This window comes from Geotrypetes seraphini, chromosome 2 (assembly GCF_902459505.1).
Source record: "Geotrypetes seraphini chromosome 2, aGeoSer1.1, whole genome shotgun sequence".
Classification (NCBI taxonomy): Eukaryota; Metazoa; Chordata; class Amphibia; order Gymnophiona; family Dermophiidae; genus Geotrypetes; species Geotrypetes seraphini.
This window is the reverse complement of record NC_047085.1, coordinates 520,492,044-520,515,502: the sequence shown is the minus strand read 5'-3', so window position 1 is coordinate 520,515,502 and position 23,459 is coordinate 520,492,044. Positions and strand designations below refer to the sequence as shown.

The window sequence follows — 23,459 nt, the reverse complement described above, 5'->3', positions numbered from 1 at the left end:
CGTACCTATATAAGCCCACCCCCAACCGGCAAAATCCAGTTTATCCCAGGACAAGCAGGCAGCATATTCTTAACACATGGGTGACGTCACCGACGGAGCCCTCGGTACGGACCTTTTTAACTAGAAGTTTTTAGTTGGCCGCACCGCGCGTGCGCGAGTGCCTTCCCGCCCGACGGAGGAGTGCGTGGTCCCCAGTTTCTTCGTTTCCGCGGAGCGAAGAAGACGCGTGTTTTTTCAACGGCCGTTGAAACCACTTTTTTGCCTTCCCGCTCGCGCTTTTTTCCTTAATTTTTCTTTCTTTACCTTCGGGTTTATTTTTCTTTGATTTGCAAAAAAAAAAAAAAAAAACTTTGCTTTTTTCCCTTTTTTCTTTCGTTTTTGCCCCGGCGGGGCCTGTTGCCAGTATACAGGCCTCGGGCTTCGATTTTGCGGAGGCTATCTTCCCCTTCATGCCCCCGCAGGTCGGTTTTAAGAAGTGCCAGCGGTGTGCACGCCCGATCTCCATAACTGACCCACACAATTGGTGTTTGCAGTGTCTGGGTCCGGAGCATCGGGCGGACTCCTGCACCCGCTGTGCTACTCTTCAAAAAAGAACCCTTAAAAACCGAAGAATTCAGCAAACTCTCCTCTTCGGCACCGAGTCGGCGATGGACTCCTCACCTTCAACAGCGGTACCTCAAAAATCGGCACCGTCGTCCTCGACACCGACCGACCCCGCATCGGCGTCACTGGCGCCAGGTAAGCCGGCTAAGAAGCCTTCCTCTTCCCTCGAGCGCCCTCCGGGTACGGTGGCGACACCGTCCCTACCGGCATCGCACCGGTCCCGCAAACGCTCCGCCCCGATCTCGGTGAGTGCCTCGTCATCGGCCTCCTCATCGCCGGGGCGTGGAGCGGCATCTAAGGAACCGAAGAAAAAGAAAGCGGTTCCGATGCCACCCCTAGATGACCGTATCTCGGCCATCTTAAAGGCTCAACTCCAAGAACAGTTGAAGAAACAACTTGAACAACTGTTGCCCACTATCCTGGCACCGCTCCTTCCGGTACCAGACCGGCCCGAGCCCCGTACCGAGCCCCCGGTGTCCACCCCTTCGGTACCGGTGAACACATCCATGCCGATCCTTTCGGCCCAACAACTTCAAGGCGATCCTGTGGTTCATTCTCAGGCCACATTGGATCCTCCTCGGCACCAGGCGGTACGGCATTCTTCTCGGGACCGAGATAGACGCCGGTCGTCCTCCCCTGGTACCGTTTCGGTGCGCTCTGGAAAGTCCTTGTCCAAAACTCGCCATACCGCGCCCTCCACCCCGGTGTCTCGACCAGAAGTCAGGGACCCTGACTTATGGGAGGAAACTCCTCTCGGTACCGAGGAGGATCCCTCCTCATCTGATGAGGAACCATCGGCGCCCGATGCCACCTCTAAACCAGAGCAGTCCTCATTTTCTAAATTTCTGAGAGAAATGTCTGCTGCCTTATCCCTTCCTCTGGAATCGGACTCAAAAAAGTCTCAAGCCTTTCTAGAGGCTCTAGACTTTGAGCAACCTCCTAAGGAGTTCCTCAAGCTTCCCGTGCATGACATTCTACGGGAAACGTTCTACAAAAACTTGGAAAATCCCCTCACGGTGCCGGGAGCCCCCCGTAAACTGGACAACCTTTACCGTGTCATTCCCATTCCTGGATTCGACAAATCTCAATTGCCCCATGAGTCCCTTCTGGTTGAATCCACCTTAAAAAAGACTCAGGGCTCCAGTGTCTATGCCTCTACCCCTCCTGGCAGAGAAGGTAAAACCATGGACAAGTTTGGCAAGAGGCTTTACCAGAATGCCATGCTTGCAAACAGGGCAAACAACTATTCCTTCCATTTTTCCTTCTATCTGAAACATTTGGTCCAACAACTGTCTGCCCTCCAAAAGTACCTTCCTGAGCGCAAGGTCCCGCTATTCCAACAGCACATCTCTGGCCTTCTCCAAATGCGCAAGTATATGGTCCGCTCGATATACGACTCCTTCGAGCTCACCTCTCGGGCCTCTGCCATGGCCGTAGCCATGCGTCGCTTGGCCTGGCTCAGAGTCTCCGACCTGGACATCAACCACCAGGATCGTCTGGCCAACGCCCCCTGTCTCGGGGATGAGCTTTTTGGAGAGTCACTGGATTCCACCACCCAGAAACTCTCTGCCCATGAGACCAGGTGGGACACCCTGATCAAGCCGAAAAAGAAGGCACCGCCTACCCGACCCTATCGGCCACAAACATCTTATCAACGGAGATTCTCAGCCAGACCACTCAACCCGCCTCCCCAGCAATCTCGGCGACCCCGTCAACAGCAACATCATGCTCAGGCTCGATCTCAGGCCACTCAACCCTCTAAGCCTCCTCAGCCTGCTAAACAATCTCAGCCCTTTTGACTCTTCTCTCCAGGGCATAGCCAGTCATCCACCCTTGCTACCTCTTCCACAACCCATCGGAGGTCGTCTCACCATTTTCTCCAGCCGTTGGGAAGTCATCACGTCGGACCAGTGGGTCCTCAACATCATCCGCCACGGCTACTCTCTCAACTTCCAGACTCTACCTCCGGACAACCTTCCCGTAGAGTCTGCTTCAAACTCATCTCAAACCCCCCTCCTCCTGAGGGAGGTTCAATCCCTCCTCCTTCTCAATGCCATCGAAGAAGTACCTCCAGATCAAAGGGGTCAGGGATTCTACTCACGCTACTTCCTGGTTCCCAAAAAGACGGGAGACCTCCGTCCCATTCTCGATCTAAGGGACCTCAACAAGTGTCTAGTCAAGGAGAAGTTCAGAATGCTCTCCCTTGCCACGCTTTACCCTCTTCTTTCTCAACACGACTGGCTATGTTCCCTGGACCTCAAAGAGGCCTACACTCACATCTCCATCAATCAGAATTCTCGCCGCTACCTACGGTTCCAGGTACTGCACCACCACTATCAGTACAAGGTGCTACCGTTCGGCCTGGCTTCCTCACCCAGGGTCTTCACCAAGTGCCTTATAGTGGTAGCGGCCTTCCTCAGGTCTCACAACCTCCAGGTGTTCCCCTACTTGGACGATTGGTTGGTGAAAGCACCTTCATCTCAACTCGTGCTACAAGCCACTCATCACACCATCTCTCTCCTCCACCTCCTGGGGTTCGAGATCAACTACCCCAAGTCGCACTTGCTTCCCACCCAGCGACTTCAATTCATTGGAGCAGTTCTGGACACCACGCTCATGAGGGCCTTTCTCCCCTCCGATCGCCAGCGGACCCTGCTCCATCTCTGCCGTCAGGTACTCATGCACCCCTCCATCCCTGCCCGACAGATGATGGTCCTACTGGGTCACATGGCCTCGACGGTGCATGTCCTTCCTCTGGCACGCCTCCACCTTCGTACGCCCCAGTGGACTCTCGCCAACCAATGGTCACAGACTACGGACCTTCTTTCTCATCCCATCTCTGTGACATCATCTCTTCAGCAATCTCTCCAATGGTGGTTGAACTCCTCAAATCTTTCCAGGGGTCTACTTTTTCATCTGCCCCCCCACTCTATGATCATCACCACAGATGCGTCCCCCTACGCGTGGGGAGCTCACCTAGGAGACCTACGCACCCAGGGACTTTGGACCCCACAGGAGCGTCGTCATCACATCAATTTCCTGGAACTCAGGGCCATGTTCTATGCCCTCAAGGCTTTCCAACATCTTCTCTGCCCTCAAGTCCTCCTCCTGTGCACAGACAATCAAGTCGCCATGTACTACATAAACAAGCAAGGCGGCACCGGATCACGCCCCCTTTGTTTGGAGGCTCTGCGCATCTGGACCTGGGCCACGGACCGCAATCTCTTTCTCAGGGCGGTCTATATCCAGGGCGAACAGAACTCTCTGGCCGACAATCTCAGTCGCATCCTTCAACCTCACGAGTGGACGTTGGACCCTCCGACTCTGCTCTCCATCTTTGCTCGATGGGGCACTCCGCAGGTGGACCTCTTTGCAGCACCTCACAATCATCAGCTGCCCCAATTCTGCTCCAGACTCTTCTCTCCTCACCGTCTGGCCCCGGATGCATTCCTGCTCGATTGGAGGGATCGGTTCCTGTATGCCTTCCCTCCACTTCCTCTGATGTTGCGGACCTTGTCCAAACTCCGCAAAGACCACGCCACCATGATTCTTATCGCACCTCGGTGGCCTCGCCAACACTGGTTCTCACTCCTGCTCCAGCTCAGCTCCAGGGAACCCATTCTACTTCCTGTGTTTCCTACTCTACTTACGCAACAGCATCAGTCTCTGCTACATCCCAATCTGTCTTCGCTCCACCTGACAGCTTGGTTTCTCTCGGGCTGACCTCTCCGGAGAATCTATCTCAACCGGTCCGCCTCATTCTGGACGCTTCCAGGAAACCGGCCACTCTCCAATGTTACCATCAGAAGTGGACCAGATTTTCCTCCTGGTGTCTCCGGCATCATCAAGAACCCACCTCCTTAGCGGTGGAAACTGTCTTGGAATATTTGCTCTCACTGTCCAACGCTGGCCTCAAGACTACCTCCATCAGAGTCCACCTCAGTGCCATCACTGCGTTTCATGAGCCTATTCTCGGAAAACCCCTCACGGCTCATCCTCTGGTTTCCAGATTCATGAGAGGACTCTTCAACATCAAACCGCCTCTCAAGCCTCCTCCTGTCGTCTGGGACCTGAATGTGGTTCTCTCAGCTCTCATGAAACCTCCGTTTGAGCCTCTTGCCACAACTTCTCTCAGGCTTCTTACCTGGAAGGTGCTTTTCCTAATTGCCATCACCTCTGCCAGGAGGGTTAGCGAACTGCATGCACTGGTTGCCGACCCACCTTTCACTGTTTTTCACCATGACAAGGTTGTTCTGCGTACCCACCCTAAATTCCTTCCCAAGGTGGTCTCAGCTTTTCACCTCAACCAGTCCATTGTGCTGCCCGTCTTCTTCCCTAAGCCTCACTCGCATCCTGGGGAACAGGCGTTGCACACGCTGGATTGTAAGCGTGCCCTTGCTTACTATCTTGATCGTACCAGAGCTCACCGAACAGCCCCTCAGCTCTTTTTGTCTTTCGACCCCAACCGTTTGGGTCGCCCTGTCTCCAAACGGACACTTTCAAATTGGCTTGCTGCCTGTATTGCTTTCTGCTACGCTCGGGCCGGTCTCTCACTGGAAGGAACTGTCACGGCCCACAGAGTCCGAGCTATGGCTGCTTCTGTGGCTTTCCTCCGCTCCACGCCCATCGAGGAAATCTGCAAGGCGGCCACTTGGTCCTCAGTTCACACGTTCACTACTCACTACTGTCTGGATGCGTTCTCCAGACGGGATGGACACTTCGGCCAATCTGTGTTACAAAATTTATTTTCCTAATGGCCAACCATCCCACCTCCCTCTTTGTTAGCTTGGAGGTCACCCATGTGTTAAGAATATGCTGCCTGCTTGTCCTGGGATAAAGCACAGTTACTTACCGTAACAGGTGTTATCCAGGGACAGCAGGCAGATATTCTTACGTCCCACCCACCTCCCCGGGTTGGCTTCTTAGCTGGCTTATCCTAACTGGGGACCACGCACTCCTCCGTCGGGCGGGAAGGCACTCGCGCACGCGCGGTGCGGCCAACTAGAAACTTCTAGTTAAAAAGGTCCGTACCGAGGGCTCCGTCGGTGACGTCACCCATGTGTTAAGAATATCTGCCTGCTGTCCCTGGATAACACCTGTTACGGTAAGTAACTGTGCTTTTTAAAGTTTCCGCGATACAACCCGACTCGGTAGTCTGAACGGGTCCACCCGTTCTCTTATCGCTTCAACTTTTATTTACTTTTATTTACTTCTATTCCGGCTAATCAACAATTTTAAAGAAGACCTGGATTCGGGAGCTGCTCCACGCGCCTCCAGGGGGTCCGTTGCCTGAGTCCCCTCCACTGGAGGTTTCCCTGCGCTCCCTGCGCGAAGTTACTCAGGTGCTCGATCAAAGTTCGAGCACCTCATCCAAAGGAAGCAAAACTCCCGAATGCGGCCTCCGCTCTCCCCTCCGCCTGTTTGCAAGGGGCATCGGAGCCGCAGGGACTGCCTTACACCCTACCGCGGCCTCCGCTCTCCCCTCCGCCTGTTTGCAAGGGGCATCGGAGCCGCGGGGGACTGCCTCCGACGGTGCCGAAGCTGGGAGTCACACACCAGCTCAGGCACCGACGTCTCCTGCGTGTGTCACGTCGAGCCCGATGACGTCACACGCAGGGACGCTTCCTATTGGCTCTCTTCCTTCCCCGCTGCCTATTGGCTCAGTGGCTGATCCCACTGACCAATCCCAGCAGGATCGCTCCTTCTTGGTCCCGCCCTCGGCACCGACTGCAGACAGCCATCGGCACCGAGCTAAAGAGCCTACAGCACAGCCTTCTGCCTCCCCAGACCGGCATGGGCTATCTGCTTCTGCCAACCACCCAAACTGCAGAGGAAATATACGCAGGTAAGTGAGGTGGCTCCCTGGTTATGGGGCTGCCTATGCTCTTAGGGGTTATGAGATCAAACCCTAGCCTGATTTCCTCCAGTTCCTCCTCCTCCTCGGGCTTCCTGCCTTGTCTGCTGCTACGGCTCCAGCCCAGGAGGTGCTTCCTCCCAAACTTTTCCAGCAGATCCAGCTCTTGCAACAGACTACCTCTTCTATTGCGGCGGAGCTGGAATCCTCCTATACTTCCTCCTTGCACTCTCCCTTGCCTGATCCGCTGACGGACCCCCTGCTCTCTTCTCGGGCTCAGGTGGTCTTTCCATCTGAGCGAGATTGGGCATCACCCCCGGAAGACACCTCCTACCCACAAGCTGGCGTCTTCTTTACAATTGACCACACGGCCCAGCCGGACCCCCGGGAACAGAGACTTCAGGTCCTTAAGTGTCTTCTTCTCCCTACAGATGTGGTCTCCTTGCCCCTTCATGCTACTCTAGCTGATTCTCGGACAGCAATCTGGAACAAGCCCTACTTGTCCCGGGTCACGACAGTTTGGAACTTAACTACATAGTCCAGGAAGTGACGGGGTTGGGCATCTCAACTCCCTCACCAATCTCTGGTGGTCCGTTCTGCCTTGCGGATATTCATATCCTACAAATACTTTGCACCAACTCAACTGGTCCGCGAGCTGTGCATCAAGGACCCCAGGGGTTAACGAGCTTACCAATACTCCATGCTGTCTGGGCGAATTACCATCCATCAGTCTTTCTACACCCAATGCCTCTATTCTACCATGGAGGGTATGAGAAACCTGGTTGAGACCTTCCCGGTGCCCACGCAGGAGATTTTTATTGCCGTCCTCTCCAACTTCGAAGAATGCTCCAAGAACCGTATCCGAGCAGCCGACGATGCCTTTGATACCGCCATGCGGAGAACAGGCTACAGGTATTTCCACCCGCAGACTGGCATGGTTACAATGCTCTAAAATAGGGGTGGATATTCATGCGAAGGTGGCAAATGCTCCTTGTCTCGGAGACAACTTGTTTGGAGACAAGGTGAAGGATCTGATTGAAGGACTTAAAGAGGATTACACCAAACTGGATGCTCTGGAGGAAGATACAGCGCATCACTCAAAACAGCCATTCAAGAAGCAACTACCCTCTCAACGGCAGTTCAATCCCAGGAAGTCGGTTTCTTCTGCTAGATAGTTTACTCCACATACGCAAAAGCAGTTGCGGCCCTATCGGCAACAATACAAGCTCAACCTATGGGCCAGAAGCCCCAACCCTCCTTTTTGACAGCCCTCCTCTTCCAGCTGTTCCGGTGGGAGGTCGGTTGAAGCTTTTTCTTCAAGCCGGGCAAGATATAACCACGGACACCTGGGTCTTGCGCATCATCCAACATGGATACCGCCTTTGTTTCCTGACTCCTCCTCCATGGTGCACACCACTCAGTTCAACCTTCTCACCTGAGTCCGTGGCAAAAGGAGTTGGCTCGGTTGCTGGACATTCGAGCAGTAGAGCCGGTCCCCGAACACCAATGGGGCCAGGGGTTCTATTCCCGTACTTCCTCATTCCGAAGAAGTCGGGAGACGTCAGCCCGATTCTAGACCTGCGGAACCTAAACAAATTCATATTGAATGAGAAGTCCCGCATACTCTCGATCTCAGCCATCGCTCCTCTGATCCAAGTAGATGTTTGGCTCACGTCCATAGGCCTTCAGGCTGCATGTCTCCATATTCCCATAACAGACAGTACCTCCGGTGTGTGTTTCAGAACAGGCACTACCAATACACTGTTCTCCCTTTTGGCCTATCGTCATCACCAAGGGTCTTTTCCAAATGTGTCATCACAGTCGTAGCACATCTACGCAAACAGGGCCTATCTATTTTCCCATACCTATACGACTGGCTTATTTCAGCTATGACTCCCTGCCTCACAAGCCAGGCGTTGAGCGAAACCATCAACCTCCTTCTACAGTTGGGGTTTTCTTCTCAATTTCCACAGTCTCATTTCCTCCCATCGCTATCTCAGCAATCCTTCGGGGCAATGTTTCACACTCAGCAAGCTATGGCTTTCCTTCCGGAGCTACGAGCACACGTCATCCAACAGCTAATGTCCCCCTGGTACTCTGGGCTCTGGGTCACAGCCAGGGCGGTTCTCATCTGGCTAGGATACATAGCGGCCACAGTACAAGTGCTGCAGTTTGCGCGCTTAAATATGAGACCAATCCAATGGTTTCTCATGAACCATTGGAACCAGTTCCTTCAACCTCTTTTCCCGCCAATACAATTAACGTCCCAAGTGCTTCAGGACTTGCAATGGTGGTTTCACGTGGATCCCCAATCTCATGGGATTCCGTTTCTTCCGCCGCAGCCTACTGTCACAATCACGACGGACGCCTCCAAGAAAGGCTGGGGCGCCCATCTCGTCACTTGGTCCACGCAGGGCACCTGGTCCCCTGCATTGACTCGATCCAGCATCAACTTCCTGGAACTGCATGCCATTCATCTCGCTCTACAGGTGTTCCAGCGCCACTTACACAGTCAGGTCATACGAATCCGCACCGACAACCAAGTGGCCCGGTTCTATGTGAACAAACAGGGGGGGATGGGCTCCGCTCATCTGTCCAGAGAAGCAGTCTCCATTTGGAACCTCGCTCTCCAGCTCCACTCCACCCTGCAAGCTGTCTACATTCCTGGCACGGACAACCAGCTCGCAGACAGACTCAGCAGGCAACTCTGTCCTCACGAATAGTCACTTCAGAACACAGTTACGTGAAAAATTTTTGCAAAATGGGGCACTCCACACGTCGATCTATTTGCATCCCAGACGAACGCCACAGGTCCCAGATTTTGCTCCAGATACGGAGAAACAACCTGTCTGGCAGAAGACGTGTTCCTCCTCCACTGGTCTCAGCATCTCCTCTATGCGTTTCCTCCGATTCCTCTGATTGGAAAAGTCCTTCAAAAGGCCATCACGGACAAGGCCTCCCTGATCCTCATCACACCGTATTGGCCACGACCAGCTGGGTTCCCCGTCCTCCTCAACCAGGCGTCTCAGACTCCTTGGATTCTCCCGCAGTTCCCGGATCTTCTCACGCAACACGAGGGGCAGCTGCTACATCCCAATCTGAAGTCTCTCAGATTGACAGCCTGGCTACTGCTCCCACGCTGACTGGGGATGCGGCCTTCCCTCCGGAGGTCCTACACATCCCTCTTGCCTCTAGAGCTCCTGCGACTCAACGCTCCTACGCCGCCAAGTGGTCACGTTTCCAGAGCTGGTGCTCCACCCGTCGGGTTCACCCCAGCACCTCCCCCTTGGCTCAGGTCCTCCGATACCTTACCTCTCTGCAGGTCTGCGGACTATCCTACAACTCCATTCGCCTACATCTGGTGGCCATCTCAGTGTACCATGATCCCGTAGACGCGATCTCTCTGGTACGCCATCCAGTGGTCAAGCGCTTCTTCAAAGGACTTCTTCGTCTTCATCCTCCCCTACGACCTCCTACACCGGTCTGGGATCTCAATCTTGGGCTGCAGGCTCTCATGGCTCCACCATTTGAACCTCTCTCAGTTACACCACTCAAATTTCTTACCTGGAAGACTCTATTCCTCGTTGCTATTACCTCGGCTCGCCGCATTGGAGAGCTACATGCCTTGGTATTTTATAGTCCCTATACACAATTTCTTCATGATAAAGTACTGTTAAGGACTCATCCTAAATTCCTGCCCAAGGTGGTATCAGCATTCCATTTGAGCCAATCCATTGTGCTGCCTACTTTTCATCCACCACCTCACCCTTCGCCGGAGGCCGAACGACTCCACACGCTGGACTGTGCCAGAGCTCTCCGCATCTATTTGGAATGAACTGCGACTCCTCAGCGCCCGTCTCAGTTGTTCCTCTCCATACGCCCATCTTCCTCTCCTAGACCTGTTACGAAGCTGACATTGTCCTCTTGGATTACACAGCTCATTGCGTGCTGTTACGCATCTACCTCCAGTCCTGCTCTTCTGGAGATCCCTCCGCATGTCACGGCTCATGACCTCCGGGCTATGGCTACCACCTGGGCTATTCGCCTCGCTCCTCTCCAAGAGATCTGTCGAGCGGCTACCTGGTCCAGGATTCATACCTTTGCCAAACACTACTGCCTTGATGTGGAATCCGGCGCAGATGCATCACTGGGTTCTACTGTCCTGCAAGTGGCTATATGAGGCGTCAACCTCCCTCCTCCTCTCCATCTCAGGTAACAGAGCTTATTATTATTATAATAGCATGATGATATTCTGTTACCTTCAGCTCGGGAGGCACCCACTTGTGTGGCTGGAAGATCCCTGTCCAGGGAGAAATAGAAGTTGCTTACCTGTAACGGTAGTTCTCCTTGGACAGATGGATCTTACAGCCACACAATCCCGCCCAGCCTCCCCTATTGTTGCCGCCAGCTTTCTACCTAACTGGATTTTGCCGGTTGGGGGTGGGCTTATATAGGTACGGGGTGGGACCCTGTAGGGGGAGGGCTGGCACATGTGCAAAGCTCTTGAGCTTTGCAGCTTTTAGACTGCCGGGTCGGCTCCGTCAAGGGGACGTCACCCACTTGTGTGGCTGTAAGATCCATCTGTCCAAGGAGAACTACCGTTACAGGTAAGCAACTTCTATTTTCAGCTTCTGCCTCTCCCTCAGCTAATCCGGCAAAATCAGAGAGGCCGATGCCTGCAGGAGCCTCTGCTCAGGTAGGAGATGCCCCTCCCCCACCACCTCATGTCATTCTCTCTCTGAGGCACTGCTGCAGAGTCCCCCCTCCCCCCCCCCCCAAGCAGAGTTGCTTTCCTTGGCACTAGGGATCATCCTCCTCTCATCTGGAGGGGGAGGGGTGAAGAGTCCCCTATGAAGATGAAGTCATAGGACCATAGGGTTACCACATGGCTTCAGAGAAGGAGGATGGATTGGGATATTCGGGCTTTACTTCCATTGCTTTCAGTGGAAGTAAAACATTCAATCCGTCCTCCTTTTTCTGGAGCCAAAAGGTAACCCTAAGTAGGAGGAATATTGGGGGAGGGGTTTTTGCAGATAAAACACCTACGTGGTCCATCCAGGCAATGTTGAACCAACAATCCAGTATCTTCCTACATTTTAGTTGCCAAGTGCCACTATAAGATGTCCACCCTCCTTATGGCATGCTTGCTCCTGATTCATCCTTGTCATTTTCAAGGCTCAGATCATACACAAATCTAACTCTGGCTCTGCTGCCCAGCTTCCAGAGTTGCCGGCAAAACTAACTCTAGTCCATCCCGATCTGTCTTGCCATATAGAAGACATAGACCGAGAGGTCTGTCCAGCATCGGCTTCACTTCCTTGGGTTTCGTATCTCCAATCCTATATGTCATGTCTGTCTGCCCAAGTTAGATTGTGAGCTCTTCTGAGTAGGTATTGTCTAGAAATGTCAAAATGGACAGCGATGCATGCGCCTTTCAGAACTATAAAAGTGATTAATAGTAGTCAGGACAGGATTAATTTGTCGAGGGCCCCTAGGCACACAAGTAGACTGGGCCCCCTGCCCTGACCCACCCCACCCCACCATGCGCCCAGGTGGAAGAGGAAGCTGCATCAGAATGTTTGAGTGTTCCCTGCTGTTGTTATGTATGTATGTGCTCTCTGTCTGCTTTGTTTTTGTGTATTTGGTTATTTAGCTCTGTTATTTGTTGGCTTCCTTACCTTGATTGCCCTTCCTTGGTGTTCTTTGGTGATTCTGCCCTTCTTGAGGGAGGAATGGTCTAGTCGATGCCCAGAAGAAGCAGCTAAGCACACCGAGGACAAAGAAGAAGAAGCAACGAAGCACTCTGAGGACATAGACCTACGACTGGAGCGAAAACTGAAGAATGGAAAGTCTGCGATCCTAGAGGGAGACTCAATCTTTAGGCAAGTAGACCACCACATAGCAGGTGGGAGAGAGGATTGACTGGTGACCTGCCTCCCAGGAGGGAGAACAAAGGACATCGTGGACAAAATTGGAAGGATCCTAGAAGGAGCGGAGACGGAAGAGACCACAGTAATGATTCACTTTGGGACAAATGATGTCAGCAGGAGGGACTACAGTAGAAGTGCACTGATAGAACAGTTCAAGATTCTGGGAAGGAAGTTGAAGATGAGGACTCAGAAGATTGTATTTTCAGAGATCCTACCAGTACCAAGGGCAGATGTGAAGAGGCAGACGGAACTACAATCAATAAATACATGGATGAGGAGATGGTGTGAGGAAGAGGGGTTCCACTTTGTGAGGAACTGGACAACGTTTTGGGGCAAGAGCAAGCTCTTCAGGAGAGATGGACTGCACCTGAGCGCGGCGGGAACTAGACTTCTAGCAAACAACATCAGGAGAGGAATAGAACAGGCTTTAAGAAGAAGGGGAAAGCCGACAGTCGACCAAGTGTCGACGATTCGGAAGAAGGTATCCCGTGAAGATACTAAGTGGGAAAAATGCCGGGAAGAAACAATGGGCAAAATACAGGAGTTGACTGATCCAGAAGAGGAGGATAAGAGGATTATAGCACATGAGAAGAAAATAATGATCGAAGCACAGGGAAAGGAAGCAAAGTCAAAAAAATACCAGGACTTAAATTGCATATATACTAATGCGAGGAGCCTAAGGAACAAAATGGGGGAATTAGAAGTCATGGCCAAAACTAAGAACCTGGACATCATTGGGGTCTCCGAAACAAAAATGGGACATAGCACTTCCGGGGTACAAACTCTATCGCGAGGACAGTTCAGGTCAGAAAGGAGGAGGAATAGCTCTGTACATAAAAGAAAGCATACACTCGACCAGAGTGGACACAGCAGCGCCGACCAACAAATTGGAATCGCTATGGGTTAAAATACCGGGAAGGAAAGGGCCTGAGATAAATATGGGCCTGTACTATCGTCCACCTGGGCAAACCAAAGCTACCGACGAAGAAATGGAAGCCAAGATGAAACGAGAATGCAAAAACGGTAACACGATTATTATGGGAGACTTTAACTATCCCAGGATAAACTGGAGTCTTGGAAACTCAAAATGCGCTAGGGAGACCGGATTCCTGGAGGCTATACAGGACTGCTTCATGGAGCAGCTTGTCAGAGAACCGAAGAGAGCGAATGCCACTCTGGATCTAATCCTTAATGGGCTAAGAGGACCTGCAAAAGAAGTGGAGGTAGTGGAACCGTTGGGAAACAGTGATCACAATATGATCAAGTTTAAAATTGAAATAGGAATACCGAAGGGAAAGAGAACCATAGTGTCGGGGGGGGGGGGGGGGCGGCATTCCGGCAGGAGGGGTTGGGCACCCTCCTGCCGGCAATCGGACAGGCGGCCACTATACTTATCGCGTCAGGGAGATCCCTTGCCGCGATAAGTGACTACTCTACTCTACTCTAACCCGATTCTGTAACCGGCGTCTGTAACATGGACACCGGTTACAGAATCGGGGTTGGTGTAGGCCTGATTCTGTATTGGGCCGTCCTATACAGAATCTGGGCCTGAGTGTGTTTCTGGTTTGTGTTTCAGATGCAGGTGACATTTGAGGACATCGCTGTCTCTTTCTCCCAGGAGGAGTGGGAGTATTTAGATGAAGAGCAGAAGGAGCTTTACAGGGAGGTGATGAAGGATAATTATGAGACTCTGATCTCCCTAGGTAAGGATTGCTTTATCTGTATCTAAAATATTCAACTAATACGAGACATTTTTCTGTACTTCCTTTGCTCCAGAAATTTCCAAGTGTGATCAGGATCTCTCTGTACTAACCTCTATCTTCAGCTAACACTGTGAGGGCCCATAAGACTATATTGTGGGTCCTACAAGTTTTCTCCCTTTGAATTCAGAGGTAGATCATTCTGTGTTTCTTGAAGCAGAGCTAAAATCCAGGGTCAGAGTAGCCCAAATGGTCAGAATCTGGCTGCAGAAAATTACACTGTACCTGGAAGCAGTCTTTGAGACTAATATGGAGATGCGGTATAACAAATGATAATAAACATATTAGAGAGGGAAGAACATCAGGTCAGGCCCTTAAAAATTGTGCCCCCCCTCCCAGCATCAGTCGTGGTTTCTCCTCTTTTCAACCTTTATCTTGGAATGAAACTTCTGAATGCTGATAATTTGGCTCCTGCATTACAGTAGCTTTTTGGAGAATTTACAGCATTCTCTGGAAAGAAACATTGAGACTTGGCATGATAAAGAAAGGAATCGCGAGTAGATCGGAGAAAGTTATAATGCCGCTTTATAGAGCAATTGTCAGACCACACTTGGAATACTGTGTCCAACATTGGTCTCCCAACCTAAAGAAGGATATAAAACTGCTGGAGAGGGTGCAGAGACGAGCAACGAAGCAAATAAAAGGTATGGAGAACTTGGAATATGAGGAACGACTTAAGAGACTGGGATTGTTCTCCCTTGAGAAGAGGAGACTGCGAGGGGATCTGATCAAGACTTTCAAAATACTGAAAGGAATTGACAAAATAGAGCAGGAAGAAAAATTATTTACAATGTCCAAAGTGACACGGACAAGAGGACATGGACTGAAGCTAAGGGGGGACAAGTCCAGGACAAATATCAGGAAGTTCTGCTTCACGCAACGAGTGGTGGACACCTGGAAGGGGGAGGAGGTTGTTGTAGAATCCACCGTTCTAGGATTCAAAAGCAAACTAGATGCACATCTCCTTACGAGAGGCATAGAGGGATATGGGTGACTAAAATTACGTCCGGTGTACACCTGGCTGGGCCTCCGCGTGTGCGGATCGCCGGACTTGATGGACCGAAGGTCTGATCCGGAGATGGCAGTTCTTATGTTCGCTCACCTGTGGTGGGGCCAAAATATCTGACCCTTCCCCCCGTAACTGGTTGGTGTTGAACCAGGTCATTCCTCTTTCCTTCTGTCTCTATAAATTGTTCTCCCTTCTGTGAGGAGTAGGGAATTTGGCTTAACCATACTGCTAAGACACCAAAACATGACTCCTAATTAGCACTCAACGTTCTCGGAGATAAAGGACTACCTTGAGCGCAACGGAGGTTCAGGGAAAGTTTAATGTGTAAATCACAACATTGCAGGAGTTATAAAGAAGGAAGAAGACAGAGATTTAATAGTAGACATTCAGAATATATCTAAAAAAGGGAAAGTTTTACTAATAGGTGATTTTAACATGGCGGATGTTGATTGGGCTATCCCTATTGCGGAGTCTTCTAGAAATAGGGAGATCCTGGATTCTTTACAAGGAGAACTGTTCCAGCAGTTGGTAATGGAACCCACGTGGGATGGGGTCATACTGGACTTAGGGCTTACAAACGGGGAAATGTTACAGTGGGTGATCATCTGGTATCCAGGGATCACTACATGGTATGGTTTAATAATACCAAAATCTGCAATAAGAGAAGACACCCTGGATGGTGTGAATAACATGAAGAAAAACCTTGCGAAGTTTGAAGAATGGTCTGAAATTTGGCAGCTCAAATTTAATGCTAAGAAATGCACGGTCATGCATTTGGGCTGCAAAAACCCAAGGAAACGATACGGTTTAAGGGGGTGAAGAACTTATGCAGCAATCAGATTTCTAAAAAACCTCCGTGCCTGTGACCCTGTCTCCCAGGCTCTATCGTCGGCTCACTGGCTGCCCGTGGCCAAACGTTGTCTCTTCAAGGGCTTGATGCTAGAATTCAAATCTTTGCACGACCTGGCGCTGGACTACATGAGGGCAAAGCTTCCTCCGTAAGTGCCGGACAGGTCCCTCCGCTCCCAGGATGAAATACGCCTCCTGGTTGTGCACCTTCAACTGCAAACCACCAAAACGACGTTCCTCCTCTCACTTCATACTGAATCACTGGAATCAACTGCCCCTTCAGATCAGATCCCTTAAAGGACTCCTCAGCTTTAAGAAAGCAATAAAAATATACCTCTTCACCTAACTTCCCTGCCCATGACCGACAGATTGCAAAGAAACTAGATCCCAATATGTATCACGTTAGAAAAAAACTGGTACAATGGAACTATACACTGGTATTAGATCCCTAATGTGTGTCTAGTGAGGAAATTATGGCAAACCTAACCTCTGAACTCTATGTTTATTGGTATTAGACCCCTAGTATGTATAGAATTAGGACACAACCTTGTATCATTAAATTGTTCTGTAACTGAGCTCCTTGGCTAAAACAGGAAAGAAGAAAAATTAAATAAATAAATAACAGAAGAACAAATATAGATTCTGAGAATGAGCTAACAGAAAAACTGTGAGGGTGTCAGAATAACAGGGGGACCTAGGTACAATATTAAAAGCTAACAATTTATCATCAAGGAACAATGTACAGATTCCGTAGGCATAGGATCTATGTACAAGGTGAGGCTAACATGGTATCACGTACAGGGGGGAATCAGGTGGAACAAGGGCAGCCATAGTTTAGGGGGCGGAGACTCTGGAAACAAAAGAGCAGAGCAGGGCACAGACTGAAAAGCATGTTGGAGGTAAAGAGAGGGGAGTTCAGGCAGTGGTGTGGTCTTGTTCATCTTAGATAATAAACAACTCGTACAATCCAATGGGAATTCCGATTCCACTTCCTCAAAACGAGTCAGTGGTGTTGGAATTCTTCATCATTCCCCAGAACTGGAAAGTACTCAATATATATTTTTTAAAAAGTTTTTATAAATGTTTTTTCTATGTTTTCTTATGTTATCTCTTTATTATAATTTATGTTTAAATGTGTTTATTCATTTTCAGCGTGCATAAAACAACAACAACCATAATAAAACAATACAGAATACAGATATGTTTGCACAATATCCAAAATACCCCTCCCAACCCCCCACCTTCCAACAAAAACCCCAACAGAAAATCTCTGGTGAGAAGAAAATGCAAAATAGAAATAAAACTGCTATTATGAGTTCAAAAGTCTATTTTGAGCCATCGAGGTAAGGGTCATCCAAAAACGCTCCCAAATCACTGTGAATCTGCACCCCGATCTCGAGTCAATATCAAGAAAATGTCTACGTTCCAAGGAGGCCTGGGTGATCATCAATGATTTCCATTGACTGTAAGTCGGGGCCTCACAAGCCAGCCACTGCAGTAGGATATCCTTTTTACCAAGTAATATAGCTCTAGCCAAAAAGGCTGAAAGGCCTTTAGGTTTTGGAGATACAACATCATAGAAACCAAAAAGCGCTCTTGGGGTCGGGGACCACCTCCGACCCCAAAGAGCTGAAATATAAGAGCCCAATCGATGCCAGAACTGGAGAACATCAGGACAATACCAAAACATATGGCCCAAGGAGGCATTCACTTGAGAACATTTAGAGCAGTGATGACTCTGAGAAATGCCCATCCTGTAAGCTCGTATAGGAGAGATGTAGAGGCGAAGAATAAACTTCAATTGCAGTACCAAGTGCTGAATATTAGTTGACAATTTTCTCAAAGTTTTGACAACCTGCTGTATCTGACAAGAAGTTAAAGTACATTGTAAATCCTCAGCCCAGGTTGACTGTCACGGATGCCCACATGATGGAAACGCAGTGGAATGAGTTGTTGTGCAGATAAACTGAACATTTCAGATAGAGTCTCATGACAGATGGTCGTCAAATGATTACCAGGCAAGGATCGTATATAATGACGTACCTGAAAGTATGCAAAAAAGTCAGTTGCAGGAAGTCCAAATGTATGTTGTAAGGAAGCAAAAGATGCTATCTGCCCCTCATCTGAGTACAACTGAAAAATATAACATAACCCCAAAGAGGCCCATCGCTGAAAGGACACAGAATGACTACTCGGTAAAAAATCTCCATTCCCCCGAATTGGGAGGAAGGGAGAAATCCTCGGGGACATGTGTAGGTATTTGCATAACCAACGCCAGGTCCGTCTCGCAGGAGCAAAAGTTGGATATCGTGCCACCACTAGACGGAGGGCCGGGGCTGCCACATGTAACACATAACTGATATGGTAAGGAGCCACCAAGGATAGTTCCAAAGGAGTGGCAGAAAAATAAGATGTACCCCTAAACCAATCATTAATATGCCTCATTTGACAGGCCATTGCATACCATTGAATATTCAAAAGACCATAACCCCCCCCCCCCCCCCGTTCTCTAGGTAGGCACATCCTAGAGAAAGTCACCCCAAACAAACCTCTGTATCCCTCTTATAAGTTGAATCTTAGTAGCATGGGACAATAAAAGGGGGAGAACTTGAAATCGATAGAGCCATTTTGGAAATACCACCGTATTGTACAGAGCCACTCTACCTGCCACTGATAAAGGAAAAGCCTGCCAAGTTTGAAACATATGCAAAGTGTCCCCCAAAAGTGATGTCACATTACAATCATATAAAGTGGAAAGATCACGGGGTAACCACACTCCAAGATATTTAATGGAGGTCTGGGCCCAAGCAAAGGGGAAATCACCCACCCATGTATCTTGTATAGTGGAGGGAAAAGCCAAAACTGTAGATTTTTGATAGTTAAGGGCAAAGCCGGAGTAAAAATGAAACTCCTAAAGAATGGTGTAAATGAGTAATAGAACGCCGTGGCTGAGTCAATGTAAACATTAAATCATCCGCGAAAGCCAAAACTTTGACCGTCTGAGATGGAAATGGGACACCCACTACGTCCGGATCTTTAGATACAGTTCGTAAAAACGGCTCCAAATAAAGCAGAAAAAGGAGCGGGGATAAGGGACAACCCTGCCGGGTGCCCCTGCCAATAGAAAAGGCTTCCGTTATGGTATCATTAACTAACAATCGGGCCATCGGTCCGTTATACAAGGTTTGAACCGCTCGAGCATACCAACCCTCGATACCTAAATAATCCAGTACCCCAAACAAATAACCCCAGTCCACCTGATCAAAAGCTCGGGCGGCATCTAAGCTGGCCAACAACATGGGTGTCTTCTGTGATTGAGTATGAGCCATAGCTAGAAGCACCCGGCGGACATTATGTACTGCCTGCCTTCCTTTCACAAAACCCACCTGAGCCGGACCTATAATCCTGGGAAGCAGGAGAGCAAGTCTATCCGCCAAAATTTTTGCTAGAATTTTAATATCGACGTTAAGGAGGGAGATGGGGCGATAAGCCTCAGGGGAAGTAGAGTCCTTACCTGGCTTTAAAATAAGTGTGATAAGGGCCTCATTGGCACCCGCTGGAAAACTGCCCTCCGTGATAACATAATAATCCCGTAAAGGATGACCAATCTGTGAGGATAACAATTTGTAAAATTCGGCTGTAAAGCCGTCAGGTCCAGGGGCAGAATAGTTCCTCTGAAGCTGTATCGCCCTCTGCAATTCCCTAAAGGTCAGGGGGGCATTAAGAAGTTCCACATCCGACCCAATCAATTGAGGAAGACCGGAATTCTCCAAATAATCCCTCAAAAGGCCCCCCCCCTTCTCGATCTCTTCGTTCATAAAAATCCCGAAAATAATTTGAAAATATGTTGGCAATCTTATCCGTTTTATGTCGTAATATCCCGGCAGCGTCCCGTAAACCGAAAATAAAGCGGGAGCCTCTCGCGCGTTTAGTCAGGTTGGCTAATAATTTCCCTGAACGATTCCCGTAACGGTGGAATTTAAATCGCTGGTAAAATAACATCTTCAGCGTACGTTCATGTATATATGAATTAAGTGTCGTCTCTACAGATAATAAATTCTCTTTCGCCGCCGGAGTAGGATTAGTCGAATAGTGTCGTTTCGCAGTGGCCAATTCGCGCTCCAAACGTAAAATGCCCCGGGATAATCGACGATTTCTCGCTATAACGTAAGCAATACATTCCCCTCGCAATACCACTTTAGTCGTGTTCCAAAACAAATCAGGCTCAGATAAATGTTGACTATTAAATTCCAAAAAATTCTCTTTATTATAATTTATATTTTATGACTTCAATATAGCTTAAATGTAGCTTATATAGCTTATATGTAAAAAAAGACTTCTAAACTCTTTTTTACATATAAGCTATATAAGCTACATTTAAGCTATATTGAAGTCATAAAATATAAATTATAATAAAGAGATAACATAAGAAAACATAGAAAAAACGTTTATAAAAACTTTTTAAAAAATATATATTGAGTACTTTCCAGTTCTGGGGAATGATGAAGAATTCCAACACCGCTGACTCGTTTTGAGGAAGTGGAATCAGAATTCCCATTGGATTGTACGAGTTGTTCTGAGCATATTTATTATCTTGGATACTTATTTATAACTTGAAGTGAGTCATATCAGTTTGGTCTTGTTCATCTGGCAGGTCATATGTTTGTTCTTATTGTTTGAGGACGTCATTGTCCCGGTTCCTTGTAATTGATTTCAGGCCCAGAGCAGTTAACATAACTTACGACCAGACACAGCTACCGAGTTTCCCCGAAAATAAGACAGTGTCGTATTCATTTGGGGCCCAAAAAAGGTACTAGGTCTTATTTTCATATACATGATCATCTCTCCCTTCCTCTCCTTCACCCCAATTCTTCCTCTTTGCTTTCCCCCACATGTACATCTTTCATCCCCTCTCACCCATCCCTCGGTGCCTTCTCTCTGCAGCATCTTTCTATTCCTCCATACCTCCCATCCCGCTGTGCTGCAGAACCCTTGCCTAGCTTCTATCCTTCGCTCCCTCCCATCCCTCATGCAGCAGAACCCTTGCCTAGCTTCTGTCCTTAGCTCCCTCCCATCCCTCGTGCAGCAGAACCCTTGCCTAGCTTCTGTCCTTAGCTCCCTCCCATCCCTCGTGCAGCAGAACCCTTGCCTAGCTTCTATCCTTAGCTCCCTCCCATCACTCGTGCAGCAGAACCCTTGCCTAGCTTCTATCCTTCGCTCCCTCCCATCCCTCGTGCAGCAGAACCCTTGCCTAGCTTCTATCCTTAGCTCCCTCCCATCCCTCGTGCAGCAGAACCCTTGCCTAGCTTCTATCCTTCGCTCCCTCCCATCCCTCGTGCAGCAGAACCCTTGCCTAGCTTCTGTCCTTAGCTCCCTCCCATCCCTCGTGCAGCAGAACCCTTGCCTAGCTTCTATCCTTCGCTCCCTCCCATCCCTCGTGCAGCAGAACCCTTGCCTAGCTTCTGTCCTTAGCTCCCTCCCATCCCTCGTGCTGCAGAACCCTTGCCTAGCTTCTGTCCTTAGCTCCCTCCCATCCCTCGTGCAGCAGAACCCTTGCCTAGCTTCTATCCTTAGCTCCCTCCCATCCCTCGTGCAGCAGAACCCTTGCCTAGCTTCTATCCTTCGCTCCCTCCCATCCCTCGTGCAGCAGAACCCTTGCCTAGCTTCTATCCTTCGCTCCCTCCCATCCCTCGTGCAGAACCCTTGCCTAGCTTCTATCCTTCGCTCCCTCCCATCCCTTGTGCAGCAGAACCCTTGCCCAGCTTCTATTCTTCACTCCCTCCCATCCCTTGTGCAGCAGAACCCTTGCCCAGCTTCTATCCTTCGCTCCCTCCCATCCCTCGTGCAGCAGAACCCTTGCCCAGTTTCCATCCTTCCCAGCCCTTGTACAGAATAACCCTTGAGCACCCGCCCCTTCCGCACAGCTGAACCCCCGCTAACCCTCCATCCTTCTCTCCTAACCGATCCCTGCCAATCGTGACTATAAATACCTTCAAGCTGAGGAGCGTTGGGCCTGCAGCACCCACAGGCTGCTTCGCAGCCTTCTCGCTGGGGCTTTCTGTGTGCCGTGTTACTGATGATGTCATCAGTACACAGAAGGCCCCAGTGAGAAGGCTGCGAAGCAGCCTGTGGGTGCTGCTGGCCCGACGCTCCTCTGCCGGAAGGTATTTATGTTCGTGGTCGGCAGAGATCGGTTGGGAGGAAAGGATGGAGAGTCAGTGGGGGCTCGGCGGTTCAGCTGCGCGGCAGGGGAAAACACGGCTGCCTATGTCTAGGGCTTATTTTTGGGGGTAGGGCTTATATTAAGACCTACCCCGAAAATCATGGTAGGGCTTATTTTCTGGGTAGGTCTTATTTTCAGGGAAACACAGTAATTGTGTCCCGTTAGCTATGTGGGTACTGCACTGAAAACCATCTGTACCCACATAACTTCCAGCCATCACTGATGAACCAGATTTTTAATGCTGGTGCCTGGATCTGGCCCAGTATTGACTATCTGGGACTAATCTAGGTAGCAGTTATCAGCTTTATAGAAAAAGTTCACTGACCCATAACAATTCAACAATTAATATAAGCAGGAATAAAACTAATTATGCATACAAACTCAGATAAGTTTCTTTATCATATCTAAGAATGCACAAAATAATTGAAATTGGAAACATTCTACATCTTTATATTGTGATAAAACTTTTTATCATCAACCAGGTTTAAAATATCTAAAGAAGACCCATGAAAGTGAGAAACCATTTAAATGTCGAGAATGTGGCAAAGGTTTTAATCACCAATCAAGTTTAAGAAAACATGAGAGGATTCATACTGGAGAGAAACGGTATATCTGTACAGAATGTGGTAAAAGCTTTTATGGGCAATCAAATTTAAAAATGCACATGAGGATTCATACTGGAGAGAAACCGTATACATGTCCAGAATGTGGTAAAAGCTTTAGTCGACAATCAGATTTCAAGAAACATGAGAGGATTCATACTGGAGAAAAACCATATACGTGTCCAGAATGTGGTAAAAAATATAGTGATCCCTCAACTTTAAGAAAGCACAAGAGGATTCATACTGGAGAGAAACCATATACTTGTTCAGAATGTGCTACATCCTTTTGTATCTTTTTGAAGGTGCAGCCTCCAGAATTGTACACAATATTCTAAATAAGGTCTCACCAAAGTCTTATACAGGGGCATCAATACCTCCTTTTTCCTACTGGCCATACCTCTCCCTATGCAACCTAGCATCCTTCTAGCTGTCGCCGTCACCTTTTCAACCTGTTTGGCCACCTTAAGATCATCATATACAATCACACCCAAATCCCGCTCTTCTGTCGTGCACATAAGTTCTTCACCACCTAATCTGTACCATTCCCTCGGGTGTTTGCAGCCCAAATGCATGACCTTGCATTTCTTGGCATTACATTTTACCTGCTAAATTTCAGACCATTCTTCAAG

General features: G+C 49.3%; 1 pseudogene; it reads left to right on the top strand.

The window, feature by feature from the left end:
• LOC117354670 overlaps nt 1-23,459 on the top strand; it is a 273,540-nt pseudogene that overhangs the window by 121,032 nt on the left and 129,049 nt on the right.